This window comes from Balearica regulorum, chromosome Z (genome assembly GCF_011004875.1).
Source record: "Balearica regulorum gibbericeps isolate bBalReg1 chromosome Z, bBalReg1.pri, whole genome shotgun sequence".
Lineage (NCBI taxonomy): Eukaryota > Metazoa > Chordata > Aves > Gruiformes > Gruidae > Balearica > Balearica regulorum.
The window spans coordinates 86,925,626-86,939,388 of NC_046220.1; positions in this window are offsets into that span (position 1 = coordinate 86,925,626).

Here is a 13,763-nt window from a genome sequence, read left to right on the forward strand (position 1 = left end):
TCATTTCCACCGCTTGCGTATTTTCATATTTACTGAGTTTTACCTTTTGTAAAGAACAACGTGAAGGAGGTGGTCACAACATAGCTTGTACCTTAGCTAGGCGTTTATATTGCTCTCAGAATACGTCAGCGATTTAATTCCCCTTGGGCCAAAGCCCAGTCCAAATTAGCCAGGCTGAACCATGGTCGTCCCCATCCGTGCGACACGATTTGCTCCTTTGATTTTCAAGTTCAACCACCACAAGAAACGGAATTAGGTTTCTCCGGAGATGTGTTGGGTGAGAAGAGCCCCAAGCCCCTGTGCGGGCGAACCTCTTTCTGCGCCTGCTCTCCGCACCCTCCGACGACGGGGGGTTCTTTGGCAGGACGATCCCCCGAGCGAGGAGCACCGGGGCTCCCGCCTGTCCCTTTGCACCCACGGAGCCCGCCGGCGCTCCCCGTTGCCCCCTCCCTGCGTGCGTGGCCCCACCGTGGGCTGCACCCCAGGGTGCTGTGGGGCGAGGAGCTGGCCGGGCGCGGCGGCCACCCCGGTGAGCGCTGCCGGTTGGGACCTGGCGCGGCAGTACCCGACATGGCGGTACCCGACGTAGGCGCTCTCTGCGTTTCGGTCCCGCGGTGGCGGTGGGGCGTATTGCCCAGCGATGCCGGTCTGTAGGGAGCAGTCAGAGCCTTCATTAGCCCAACTAACGGCGACGGGGCAGACGGGCCGGCCCCTGGGGTCAGCGAGGCTCCGGTCATCCCTCCGCCGCGACCCACGGTGGTCTGGCGAGGGGTGCCCGGCCCCTGGCTCCCCAGGCAGGACTGGCTGGGCAGGCACCGGCTGGCCGGGCAGTGTCAGGAGCCAGGCACCGGGATTTCTAAAAATGGGGTTTACAGGGAAGCGAGCGCGGCAGGAGGGAAGAGGAAATACAGTTACCAGATTTCCCCGTTTACAGCTCTGAGTCCAGGGTCAGCCAACTAAGTCAGCGGCCCCGTTTCCAGCCACCAGCTGCCATCCCAGGCAGTCAGACGCGGCTTCCTCAGCACCGGTGAAAATCAGGCAGCTTGTGGAGGGGACAAACCCTAGGGTCACCTACGGTCTGAGAGTGCTGGCCGTTATGTCTCAGGATAAAGGAGCCTGTAAAATAACTGGGTTTCTTACGACGACAATATGCTTACCAGTATTTTAACATTTTTCTGCTGTTCTGTGTGATGCTGAGAACTGACTACACACTGAACGAAGATGCAAAATCCAATTTAAAATCGTACTTTAAAATGGAACATTTTAATTTTTCTCAGCCTCTTTACCTCCAAGCAGATGCAGGAGGTGAGGAAGGAGATCTCAAGTACAACACCAAACCTGAGCGGCCCGGAGCATCTCCCGGTGCCTGCCGCTGCCCCGCCGCAGTGCCGCAGTACCGCAGCTCTGCTGGCCCGCGAAGCTGTGCCCCCCCCTCTCCTGTGCCCCGTGTGGAAGGGGAGCTGGAGGCTTCCCCCCCCGCCCCGTTTTAATTATCCCGCATTTTCTGGCTTTTGCTTTTCCCAAGGCTGTCCAGGGCTGGGGCGCGCTGCGGAGGGGTGTCCCCCACGCACAGACCCGGCCCTGCAGGGAGCCGCGGCGCTTCCCCGCTCGGCTGTTTAAACCTGGCTCAGCGTTCCCGGGGCTCCGGCTCTCCGTGCTGTCGTGTCGGTCCCGCGCTCATCGCCGTTCCCACAGCAGAGTACGACCTCTAGCAACTGTTGTTATGAAGACGTAGTCGTGCAGTGATGGTGGTGTCTTATGCCATATGGTGCCGTATGAGTTGTTCTTGATATTATCACGTTATTCTTTGTGTCGTCGTCGCGCGCGAGGGCCCAGGCCAGGAGCAGTTTGGCTGTGCTGGGTGCAGACCGCAGGCTGTCCCCATCGCTCGCGGCTGCCTCCCTCGGGGGAAGGACCAAGTCCTCCCCACCTCTGCGGGTTTGCGGGATTGCACCGTTGACGGGCAGCCCTGCCCGCGAGCCGTGGGGCGGCCGGCAGGAGCGCAGGGATGGGCGCGAGGGGCTTGGCGGGGTGGGAGAGCCTCCCTCCGCAGAGCGCTGCCTGCGAGCGGCCCTGCCACCACGCTGCCGGACGCCCGGACTGCAGGGAGCTGCCGGGGTCGGGAGCAGCCGGGCAGCACCAGCCCCGACCGAGTCCCGCGGGAATCCTTCCCCGAGTGCTGGAGCGTGCGGGTTGGTTCTGCCCCAGAAGAGAAATTGCACAGGGAAGGGAGAGTTCTGCACTAGTTGTTAACGAAGGGCAGTCGTTAATCATCTCGGCTATGGTTTCCTGTTGAGCTGTACAGCAGATGCGTGTTCGCTGAGGCAGGCGGGTCGCTTTGCGGGCCGCTGAGGTGCACGGCCGAAGGGGTGCCCGGCGGCCGGGAGCTCGGCAAAGAGCCCCCCGGGGCTGGGGTTTGGGGGAGAAGGGCCACCCTGAACCCCGAGGGACGCCGGCTGGCTCCTGGCGAATGCCGGCTATTTCTATTAAGAGGCAGGTTATCAGTTTCCTGTAGGGAGTGATCGTCTTTACTCAGCAACTGGAAGACATGTGACCTGTTACCCTTTGCCTGAGCGCGGGGGCCGATGTGCGCTGCCCGGTTCTGGGCTGCCGGCTCCCAGCGGGGCCTTGCTCTGGCAGCTCTTGCCTGGCTGCCGCACGGCCTTTCCGTGGTGTAACTACTTTAAATTACACGTAGTCGCAAGTAAACACTCGTTAGCCTAAACAAACGTATGTCTGTCCGTGCACCTCCTGCGTCTCCCGGAGGCCCTTTTTGCAATGGGGATGCTCAGCCCCGGGGCGAGACCTTGCTCTGCTCCGGTTGCAGCTCCACGTGCCTCCTCCCCTGACGGCAGCGGGACCGCTCGTGGGGGGCGGCCACCGAGCGGGGCACTGGATGTTACACGTCCGGCACGGAAACGGATGGACCCGCCGTGTAACTGCATGGCGAAACTCAGACGCGGAAGTCTCCGGAGTCAAACCGGCCCGGGGGGAGCTGCGAGGTGCTGGGAAGCTGCATGGGACAGGCTGCCCCGTCCCCCGCGAGGGCCGGCAGCAGAAGCAGGGTTCGCCGTGCTGAGGACGCTGCAAGGGTTTGCGTGGCTGCGGCACCTGAGCGGCAAAGCCTGTGTGGTTGGCGCAGACCGGCGGCGTCCTGCCGCTCCCCGAGAGCCCGCACGGGACGAGGCGGGTGTCAGCTCTGGCGTGCCCGAGGGCTCGGTCCTGAGCACCGCACATCTTCCCTCGGCTCAAACTACTGCTTTAGGGCACCCGGGAGGGAAGGGAAAACGTAAAAATTAGAAGCTGAAACCAAAAAACCGAAATTGCCCTGGGGTAGTTTTTTAATTTTTCATAATTGATTTCTGTAACTTTTATTTCCCTTCCTAATCACAAGAAACTCGGGGAAATTGCCTACGGCTGGAATTTCTGTCCCCCCCCCAACTCACGCCCCCCAGCCCGGTTCCCACGGCTGCGTGCGGGAGCTCTGCGACGCCCCGCTCACCCCCAGCCCCGGGGAGCACCAGGGGCCCAGCGCCACGGAAGGGTGCTTCAGCACACGGTACCTTAATTTGATCTGGCTTCGTTTAAGCAAACGGAGTGTCTCTGTCTGCAGGGCCCCGTTACGGCTGAAGGCAGCAGACCCTGCCGGGGGGGTCTCCGGGGAGACCCCCAGTGCCCTGCAGCCCCCTCCGCCCCCAGAGAGGGACGGGACCCGCCGTCGGTGCCGGGAACGGCCCTGGCAGCACAGCTGGAACTTTCCAGAGGCGCAAAGAGGCACCCAGAGCAGAGGAGGAAGCACGAAAACGCCTGCAAATATTCGGAAATGGGAATACGGAAAAATTATTGACAGAGCGCCATATTATATCATTGATTTTTAAGCAAAACTCCCCATCGATTTTTCAGAACCACATTGAACATTTCAGAATCATTGATTTTAATGGGGAGTTCTGCCCCAAAATCAATGGCGCAATACAGCCCAAAGTAAATTGCTTCTTAGTATCAATATTTTTTGTCCAAGCTGTAGCAATGTGGAAAACCGTCTTAAAATGTGCATCTTTTGTTTTCGCCTGTTTTCTTAGATGCTCTTTGAATTCTGCTTTTATAGAGAGACCAGCGGGGAAGGGCGGCTCGTGCCGCAGGGAAGGAGCCTCCCGGTGCCTCGCGGTCAGACGGGGCTCCTTCCCCAGCCCCGCGTCAGGCTGGTCTCTGCACGACCTCGCGTTAGGGGCACAGCGGGGTGACCCCCCGCCCCGTGTTTGCACCGACAGGTCTGGGATTGGCCTTGCCTCACTGCGCCGGGTGGACGGCACCCGAGGGTCCGGGACTGTGGCAAATGGGGTCTCCCCTTGAGCCGGGGGGAAGCCAGCGCTGGGTGCCGGGCAGGAGACTGGGGCGCTGGCTGGCGTCCCTCAGCTCAGAGGGGCCCTCGGAGAAGCTGCCGCGATGCGGGGGGAAAGGCGATGGGCTGCGGTGGGATCTGACGGAGAGAGGAGGAGCGAGGGGTGCGGAGAAGGCGGCGGCGGAGGGGGAGAGGCTCCCTGGGGCAGGAGGTGCCTTTCCGGTCAATAAGCGAGCTGCTCCCCCCTGCCCGTTTCCGTACCTCCTCACCTGGGCTCTTCCTCCCCTCGGCTTGGCCCAAAAGCTTCCCGCCTCTGTCCACCGAAACCAATTCCGGTGGCTCAGGGGAAGCGCTCGCTATCGTTACTGAACGTCTAGACGAGCGACTATAGCTCCATGAAAGTGTGCGCGACGCGACGCCGTCGATATTGGTCAGTGCGAAACATTTCAGTTTACAAAATCAAGAGAAGTCCAGGGGAAGGGTCTGGCGGGCCGTGGGCCCGCTCGGCTGGGCTGGAGGACGGCGTCCCACGCGCTGCGGGCAGCCTGAGGCGAGCGGCGGCCACGTCCCGCTCCAGCCCCTCTGCCGACGGGATGGGCGCTGAGGGCCCATGGCCACGGCGGGGACCGTCACCGGGGGCTCGGGGCTGGGCGGTGCGGTCGGGGGGAGCGGGCCGCCGGGCAGGGCTGTGAAGAAGGGGTGTACATAGGAGTGGAAATACGTGTGTTACCTTCTCTTCTTTTACACATCTCGGGTTTGTATTTTCGTTGCTTGCATCTCTTCAGTGAATGGTAGCACGATCCATGAAAACAAAGTCATTTTGGCTACCGGTTTTAATTGTGGAGTATACCAAAAAGCAAGCGTTTGTGAAATATAACTAACTGTGAATGGAGGTTGCAAAAACAGATTGTTTAGAAAAAAAGCAGGTTTTCTGTAAATGAATGTGTCTTTATTCTAATGGCTATACAGTTCAATGCCTGATGGAGTTGTTTTCAATAAAAAAAGATAAATATTTTAAAAAAGGAAAAAAAAATGCCATAATTGTAATAAAGGATTCATTATTTAACGGCCATACTAAAAGCATTATTTATTTTTAAATGGCTAATGTCTGTAAAGGGCCAGGGCACAGTCTCAGGTGAACGGCAAAGCCGCAGACGTTGCAAGCGAAGCCGCTCCCGCCGAGAGCGAGCCCCTGTGGCGCCGAGGGGCCAGGATCGGGCCCGCAGGCTGGCGTGCTTCGTACCAGACGCGGCTCCAGCGCCGAGGCCCGAGCGCGGCCAGCACGGCGCAGCGTGCCTGTAAAGACGCGGGCAGGCTGGCGAGCAGCGCCCTGGCTCTTCTCGTGGCGGAGTACCGCATCCTCGTCACGAGCCTCGTTCGTGGAGAACAACACGCCGATTCGTTTGGGATCTCTCAGCAATGTGATTCTTTGGTGTGAATGTGCCTGCGACATTGACTCATGTGCCAAAACACAATCTTGAATGCGTTGTTTTTAAATAAAATGTTTTATTGTGCATCGAAAGTCTGTAAAGCTCAGCTGTGTCCGCTTCTTCCTCCTTATCATTTCCTGACCTGCTCGCTGCCAAGGATCACGACGGGCCTGCCCCAGGAGGGTTTCCGCGCTGTGGGCAAACTCTGCTGAGCACCAGAGCGTTGGTTGCATCAAAAAGCTTTCTGTCTTTTAACAGCTACGCTGTGGGGTTGGAAAGGTGCTCAGGCTGAATGAAAGCATGCCACGGAGACTCCGCTCTAGCAAAATACGAGCGCGGCTTCCTGCAGCCCACGTTTTATTTCAGGTGCTGGACTAACAGGAGTCAGTCGTAAGAGAGGTTTTGGTGCCAGGCCCCCGCTGGTGGTTCCCCTCAGGACACCCGTGACGGATGCTCCGCAACGACATGGCGTGTGCTTTGCTCAGCCCCGTGCCTGGTGTACGGATCTCCACAGAGGGCCCCGGCTGGGGCACACCCCAACATCCGCCCAGCCGGGCTCGCTCGCTTCTCATGTTCCCAGCCCCGCATCCCTTAGTTCCAGCCCCGCATCCCTCGGTCCCAGCCCTGCATCCCTTAGTTCCAGCCCCGCATCCCTCATTCCCAGCCCCGCATCCCTTAGTTCCAGCCCCGCATCCCTCGGTCCCAGCCCCGCATCCCTTAGTTCCAGCCCCGCATCTCTCGGTCCCAGCCCCGCATCCCTTAGTTCCAGCCCCGCATCCCTCGGTCCCAGCCCCGCATCCCTTAGTTCCAGCCCCGCATCCCTCGGTCCCAGCCCCGCATACCTTAGTTCCAGCCCCACATCCCTCATTCCCAGCCCCGCATCCCTTAGTTCCAGCCCCACATCCCTCGGTCCCAGCCCCGCATCCGTGGTCCCAGCCCCGCACCTCCACAGCCCCATCCCATCGAGGCAGGCAGACCCTCTGCCGTCATCCCGGCAGCCCACACCACCTGGCCGGCAGAACTCCCCCCGCCTCCTTCAGCACCACGCTGATGAGCACAAATTACCCTTCATGCTAAGGAGCCCAAACAACTAATGCTCTCTCCCACTGTAACTGATTTTTTTCCTCCCGAGTGGGTAAATACGGAGACTATTCACAGATTCAAGCACGCTTACCAGCTCGGCAGTAATCCGACTGAAATAATTATCCAAGATCCAGCGCACGTCAAAAGGGAGCACAGTCCCATTTTCAGAAAGGTGCCCAAATTTGGGGTCTGTGCGGGTGGGATTTTCCACATGGGATGGAGATCCCTGTGCAGAGATGGACCCCAGGTTAGAAGGAAACCCCGGCTCACGCGGTGCAGTAAAACTCGCAGCTGTCAGGGTGCCCCGGGGTCTGTGCGTGGGCGGGAGGCACGGGCACCCCGGGTGTGCTGTGCGCCCCGGTCCCGACAGCCGCCCCGGGGAGCCCGGCCCCACGCGCCTCCGGCCGGGTACGAGCGTTACCTGCTGAGGAGAGTTCGACTTACCCATTGGGCCCCTCGAGCTGGTATCTGGAGTTCCAGTTACTCCTTGCCCGCAGCTCTCGTGCAAGCGCCAGGCGTCTGTTCTGCCAGTGAAACTGATGTTCAATAACCCCAAAAGTGTCCCATCAAAAACCCCCACGAGGAGCCCAGGGCGCCGCGGGCTCGCGGGGGGAGCTGGGCACTGCCCCGAGCCCCGGGGGTCAGCAGCCGCTCTCCTCCTGCGTCGGTGGCCACTTCAGCGCACTCGCCCCTGTTTAAGCGCAGCCCGAGCCGTGACCCCCCGGGGTCTGGAGCCCCGGGAGCCGCCGTCCTGCTGCGTCGGAGCCGATCGATCCTCCCCGCTCCGGTCCTGCTGGTTCCCGGGCCAAGAGGGGACGTGCTGGGTGTCCTCACCGGCTCCTGCGAGGATCTCTGCCGTGGGCTGGGAGGTCACGGAAGCCGGGAGGGGCCGTGGCAGCCCCCCGGTCAGAGCTGCGTTGCAGTGCCCCAAGCACGTCGCGCAGGGCAGCTGAAAGGCAGTGCTGACTGACTTACGGACTTTTCAGATTTCAAACCGACTGATTTAAGGACTTGTACTGCTGCAGAAACCGCTGCCTTATTTCTCAGTTCTCATAGTGCTGATTTCCCCACCATTAAAAATGTGCTTTGGATCTCGAGCCCTGTATTACAGGCAGCTTGCGGGCATCGGCTCCTTTCACGCCTTTAGGAAGTTAAGAGGGTATCCAGTAATGGGAATATTCTCCCCGTGTCTACAAATTCCTCTTCATTGTGTATTTCGGTGCCCGTGAGAGCAGCGCGGGGGTGTGCCTGGCTCCCTCCCGTCCCTGCCAAACCCCGGCAGCGGCGGGGCTCTTCGGGGATCACCGGCCAGGAGCCGTGCGGGTTCCCCTCTAACCGCTGCTCAAGCCTGAGCGGTTGCCAAATCCATCGACCCCGTCAGCGCTCATTGTCTAGCAAGAGTCGCTATGGGATATTTTGGGGATACCAAACCCCAAAACTATGTAACAAGTGATAATTTAGATGCTAACCAGAATAGCTAAAAATTCTAAGCAGTTTCTGGCACCTCTTTGTAAAATCTTACCTACAAAACCAAGAAATCAGCTGTCACATCATCTGGTTCCCTCCCAATTAAGGCAGCGTCAGCATTCCGCAGCACATTTTATACTACTTTGTTCAAACCGATTTTAAACGTAACGGCTGAGTGCTGAGGCGGGAGTAAAGTCGGGGTAAAACTGGAGTGGTCGGGGCTGGCCGAGAGCTGCCGCCCGCGCTGGCCAAAGCCCCGTTTCTCGGAGCGTTTCTGCTCTCCGAACGTGGGTGGTATTCAAACCCACCTCAGGACATCTCTGGCTGGGACGGCTCGTTCTCCATGCGTTCCGACGTGCAAATTGCTCCGGAGAGGTTCGCCTGGCACAGCACAAATGCAAGTCAGCTCCCGAATCACGCCTGTCACCACTCTTGCACGCATCAGGGACTCTCACCACCAAGATGTATTTAACCCCCACACCTTCACACAAACTGGGGGCTCCCCGCCCCGGGATATCCGTGTGGATGTTTCCAGAGCGGGGCTAGCACTCTGGGCAGCCAGTTATCGATCTTTGAAAAATGTTTTAGGCATAAATGAAAAAGCATTATCTGTCTGTGCTGCTTGCACGCTTCCCATCCCTAATATCTCCTATATCCAATATATCTGCCCTCGAAAGGATGACGGGAGAGAGGCCGGTGCCACTGTCTCCATTTGAGAGGCAGGACACTGCAAAGCGGGGGGGGGCAGCCACGTCCGAACTGTGGGGTGCACCCATTGATGTGGGTCCCTCCTTGGGTTTTGTCCCCATCCTGCCCGCAGATCCAGCACCGCCGCATCCCCCCTTGCCGCGGGAGCTGCCGGGCCCCCACGTCCCTGCTGGGGTCAGCCCCTCCGGGTCCCTCCGCGCCCGCGTCACCATTTCCCAACGCTTCCCACAAACCAAACAAGCGGGGGCCCTCCTGCTCCCAAGATAAATATTGCACGCTGGATCCAGTTTTAATCTTTAACCATGGTCCTCGCCGGCCAAGTGTGCCATCGGCCACGCCAGGACAGCCCCGCTGCCCCTCTCGCAGCGGGGGACGGGGTGCGCCGAGCCGGGGCCGTCCCCCGCACGAAACCCCCGAGCAACCACCCACCCGCTGCCCCGGCCCCCGCCTCCAGCCGGCACCTCCTGGCTTCCCCCGCCGTGCCACGGGGACGGCACCCCCATCCCCGGAGGAGCTGCTGTTTCTGCCTGGCGAGGACGCCGGGGCATGGGGGGCTCTGGCAGCTGCTCGGGGAACCCCTGCCAAGGGCAGCCCTGCGAGTGCCGCTCGGGCTGGGATTTACTGCCCCGTAGCCCGATTTCTAGTGTAGCGATGGGAGGGGAAAAATCCTTTCCTTCGTCTTCCCACCGATAAACCCGAGGAAGGTTCCCCAGAGCCTCTGCCCCTCGGTGCCGGAGCCGGAGGGTGCCGGCGGTGGAGGCAAGCAGCCCGGAGGGGGGCTCGCTTCCCCAGGTAGCCCCTGAGCCATTTTTCCTGTTTATCAATTTGCACTGATAAAGCTGGATTCAACTTTCTCAGGCCTGTTTTACCCTCTAAACTGTGCCCAAAAAAACTCGGGGGAAAAAAATCCCATATTTTCCGCCTTGTTTTTTGCTTCTCAATTACCAAAGTCCTGTCTGGGAGAAAAAAAATCACAAGGAGGGTTGGTTCCGCTTTTCATGAGCAAAACTGAGTCCCTGGGCAGCAGACAGACCTGGGGCCAGTCCGGGTTTAAGTCGCCTCTTGTCCCGTGTCCAGCTGCGCTGTTGTCCCTGAGAAGACGTCACGGGGGGCTGGAGCTGGCCCCTCTGCCCTCTGCAGCGAAGAAAGGAGTTGCGAGAGCGATTTCAAAATACCAAAAGAAAACACTTGCAAAATTTGTTTAAAAGCAGGTGAAACTACGTGTGCGTCCCTGGCCGGCTCGGGCTAGCTATTTGAAGGGAAAGCTCGCCCGTGCCCATGCCACGTCCTGCACTAGCCTGAGCACACGTGATGAACCCCCAGGCTCCCGCTCTTCTGCGCAGTTCGGGTCAGGGCGGTTTCGCAGCACTGAAGGGCCAGGGCCTTCTCTTCCCCGTGCTCAGACATGGCTGGGGGTGCTGGGGGAAACTGCAGAGCCCAACCCCTGGTGAACAAAAGAGGAGAGGAATTAAAATTCAAACACCCAGGGGAGCCACAGCCAAAAAAAAGAAGGTTGCTGAGCAAGGAAGCCTGGGGCAATCGCAGCCGGGCCATGTCGGCCCCCAGGTCCATCCCATCTCGCCGGCCCCTCACACCGCTGCCTGCGCCAGGGGATGCGAGGGCACCCGGCAGCGGCTCCGGGAGTCCCGGCTGCAGGCAGGGAGGAGGAAAGCTAACAAAGAAACCCCCCTCCTCCCTCCCCCGAGAGCGGAGGGAAGCCTCTGGCAAAGGCAGCCATGCAGGCAGGGAACGCCGCTCCCCGCTGGGCAGCCAAAGCTCGGTAGGCTGGAAGCAGCCACCGGCCGCCCCGGCTCTCCGGCACCGCTCCTGCCAGCCGTATCCGTGCCGGCTGCCAGCGACACGGCTGACGGCAGGGGTTGGTTTGGCGTGGGAGCCAGAGGACGCCCAAGCACCCTCCATGGCACGCGGGGAAAGGGGCAACGGGCGCGGGGGCCTCGGGGAGCCCCGAAGCACGCGGTGCCCACGGGGCGGAAGGGCAGAGCCCTCCCTCGCACCGTCACCACGGGGCTGACCCCAGCCATGGGCTTCGCCGCCCCCGCCGAGCCGCAGCACCCCGGCCGCTCCGAGACGGCAGGCGGAGGACAGGCGACGGCGCCGTGCCACGACGTACCGGCCGCGTTGGCTACAGCTGCGCTCTGCGCTGGTATTTATAGGGTTGTGGGTTGATTACCGAGAAGATGTTGATATCCATCTGGCAAGATGCCAGAATTAGACACTAGCCTGTGTAATACAACGTAATCATGGAACGCAATAATCAGGCGCAGGTTTAAACAGAAAAGGTCAAAGTCAGGCCTTATCTCCTGAATTTTGAAAATACCATTTTGTCAGGGAAAAAAAAAAATCAATTTCTCATCTCTCCTCTGTTAACTTAAAGAGAGCAGAATGGATCAAAACGACAGGCGCAGCCCAGCCCTCCGGAGGAGCTGGCAAATGCCCCTTCCACCCGCCGCGCCAGCCGGCAGCCCCGCCGCACCGGGCACACGGCAGCTCCGCGCCCCACTGCCGGAACGCTGCCGGGCCCGGTGGCTCCTGCCTGCTGCCCGAAAGGAGCCGGCAGCCCGCCAGCCCCTGCCGAGCCACATCACCAGTGGGCATTGCCCGGAGTGGGAGCCTTGACTTGGCTTTATTTTTAGGAGAGAAAACTCCGCAGCGCTTTAAGCAAACAAAGTAACCTAAAGGCGGTCAAAACGCACCCAGCAATGAAAGATTACAGTAAGAGCAACCAGTTCCCATGCAGAGCAGCTGCCCCGTTCGACACAAACTGCTTAACAAAGCAGCTCATCTTAAAGACAGGGGGGACTCGGGCTCCGAAAGCCGGGAGTGACAGTCCCCGGCATCAAGCAATAGATATTCACCTGCGATTGTAATAAACCACCACAATATCCACAAATCCCAGGGTTCCTGCTGCGTTATGGAAGTTCCAAGTCTCATGCCCGCCGGCACAGACCCCACGAAAGCCAAGTACCACCCCAAGTCACAAAAAGGGGGGCTAGGTGCCTACCGAGAGACCCGAAGGCAGCTGGCTTTGTGAAAGGAAAGGGGATCGATACGCAATCAAGTAAAACAGTGCAATTCATCTTTTGTTCAACAAAAACTTGCATTGCATCTAAGTTATGAAACGTGTTAGAAGATCTTGGCAATCCTACGGAGCCAAAATTCAAAGTATGATTAATCTTAATTCCTAGGTCACAGTTCCCACTCTGTAAGAGAGCACCGGGAGTTCCCAGACCGGCGGGAGGGCACGGAGGCGAGCGTCTCAGAAAGCGCGGCCTGCCGCCTGCCCGCACCTGCGGGACGCGGTTTGAGCAGGGGCTGCGGTGCCTGGCTCCAGAGGAACCTTCCGCCTTCTGGGGGAGGGAAGGGGAAGGGGAAGGAAAAGGGAAAAAAAAGGAAAGAAGGAAGCAAAAAAAGGACGCCAGCGCATCTGCGGCACCTGGCTCCCATCGGGGTCTGCCCCCCCACTTCCCTCCCCGCCTGCCCACCGCGGCACCTCCGCCTCGGAGCGCTGCGCTTGCCCCTCTTTTCCCCAAATCAGCTGCAACTTTTGCCTTCCTTTGGGAAGGACAAAAAGGTTTCACGCATAACTTGCCCCGAACAAAGGCACCTCACGCCAGGGCTCTTTTCTTCTTCCTTCCTTCCTTTTCCCTCTCCCACCGCAGGCTGACAACGGCAGGGGCAGCCGGGGCGGGGGGAGCTTCGTCTCCACTTGGTTAGTGCCAAAAAGCACCTTGGAAATACCGTGAGCTCCCGGGACGCAGGGGGACGGCAGTGTGGAGAGGCGCGGATCGGCAGCCTTTGGGATCCATAGTGGAGAAATCTATAGGGCAACGGGGTGCTATCGTACACAACCCGTCTGTGAACAGGCTCCGGGTGCCCTGGCGAGGGGCCTGGGAACGAACGGTGCCTTACCTCGGAAGAATATAAAATACAGCCATTTGGGGGCCGGACGCAGCCTTCTCCCTCACCAGCTGCGTTTCCTTACAAGCCCCGCGGTATTTCCGCACGTCCCAAAGCAGAGGGACGCCCAGCACCTGTCCCTGCCCGTACCCGTACCCAGGCGGGTGGGCTCGGCACGCGGCCCACGGCGCTGCCCACCCTGCCCGCAGCCCCCCGCCAGCCCTGCACACCTCTGCGCCCAGGCCCTTCCCAGGATTTTACTCCCGTGTCCAACCCAGGCCGAACTCGCACTGATCCTACCAAAAAGGTGACGTTTCCCCCCATTTGTCCCCATTTCGTTACCGGAAGGACACAGCGGGGGTGGGACCTTTACAAACGCAGAGATGGTTATCGGGGCCCGAGATAAGGATGACATAAAAAGTCTCTGCGTTACTGATTAAAGCGGAGGGGGGTGGGGATGGAGGCAGCAAAGGAAACCGCACGGCTGGGAGCAGCTGCATGGCCTGGCACGGCATGGTACGGCACGGCACAGCACACCCAGCCTGACAGGCACTGCGTGGCTCAGCTCAGCATGGCATGGCATGGCATGGCACAGCACACCCAGCCCAACAGTCAGGCACCGCGTGGCTCAGCATGGCATGGCATGGCACGCTCCGGCGCAGCCTGGCACGGCGCGGCACAGCTCGGCATGGCCCAGCCTGCGATGGCATGGCACAGCCCAACGCGCCTCGACACGGGTGCCCTGCAGCGGGGTGTGCGGAGGGCACAGGGCCCGGCCGGAGCAGGCAGGTCCCCGCTTACCAGCTCCGTGCCGGGGG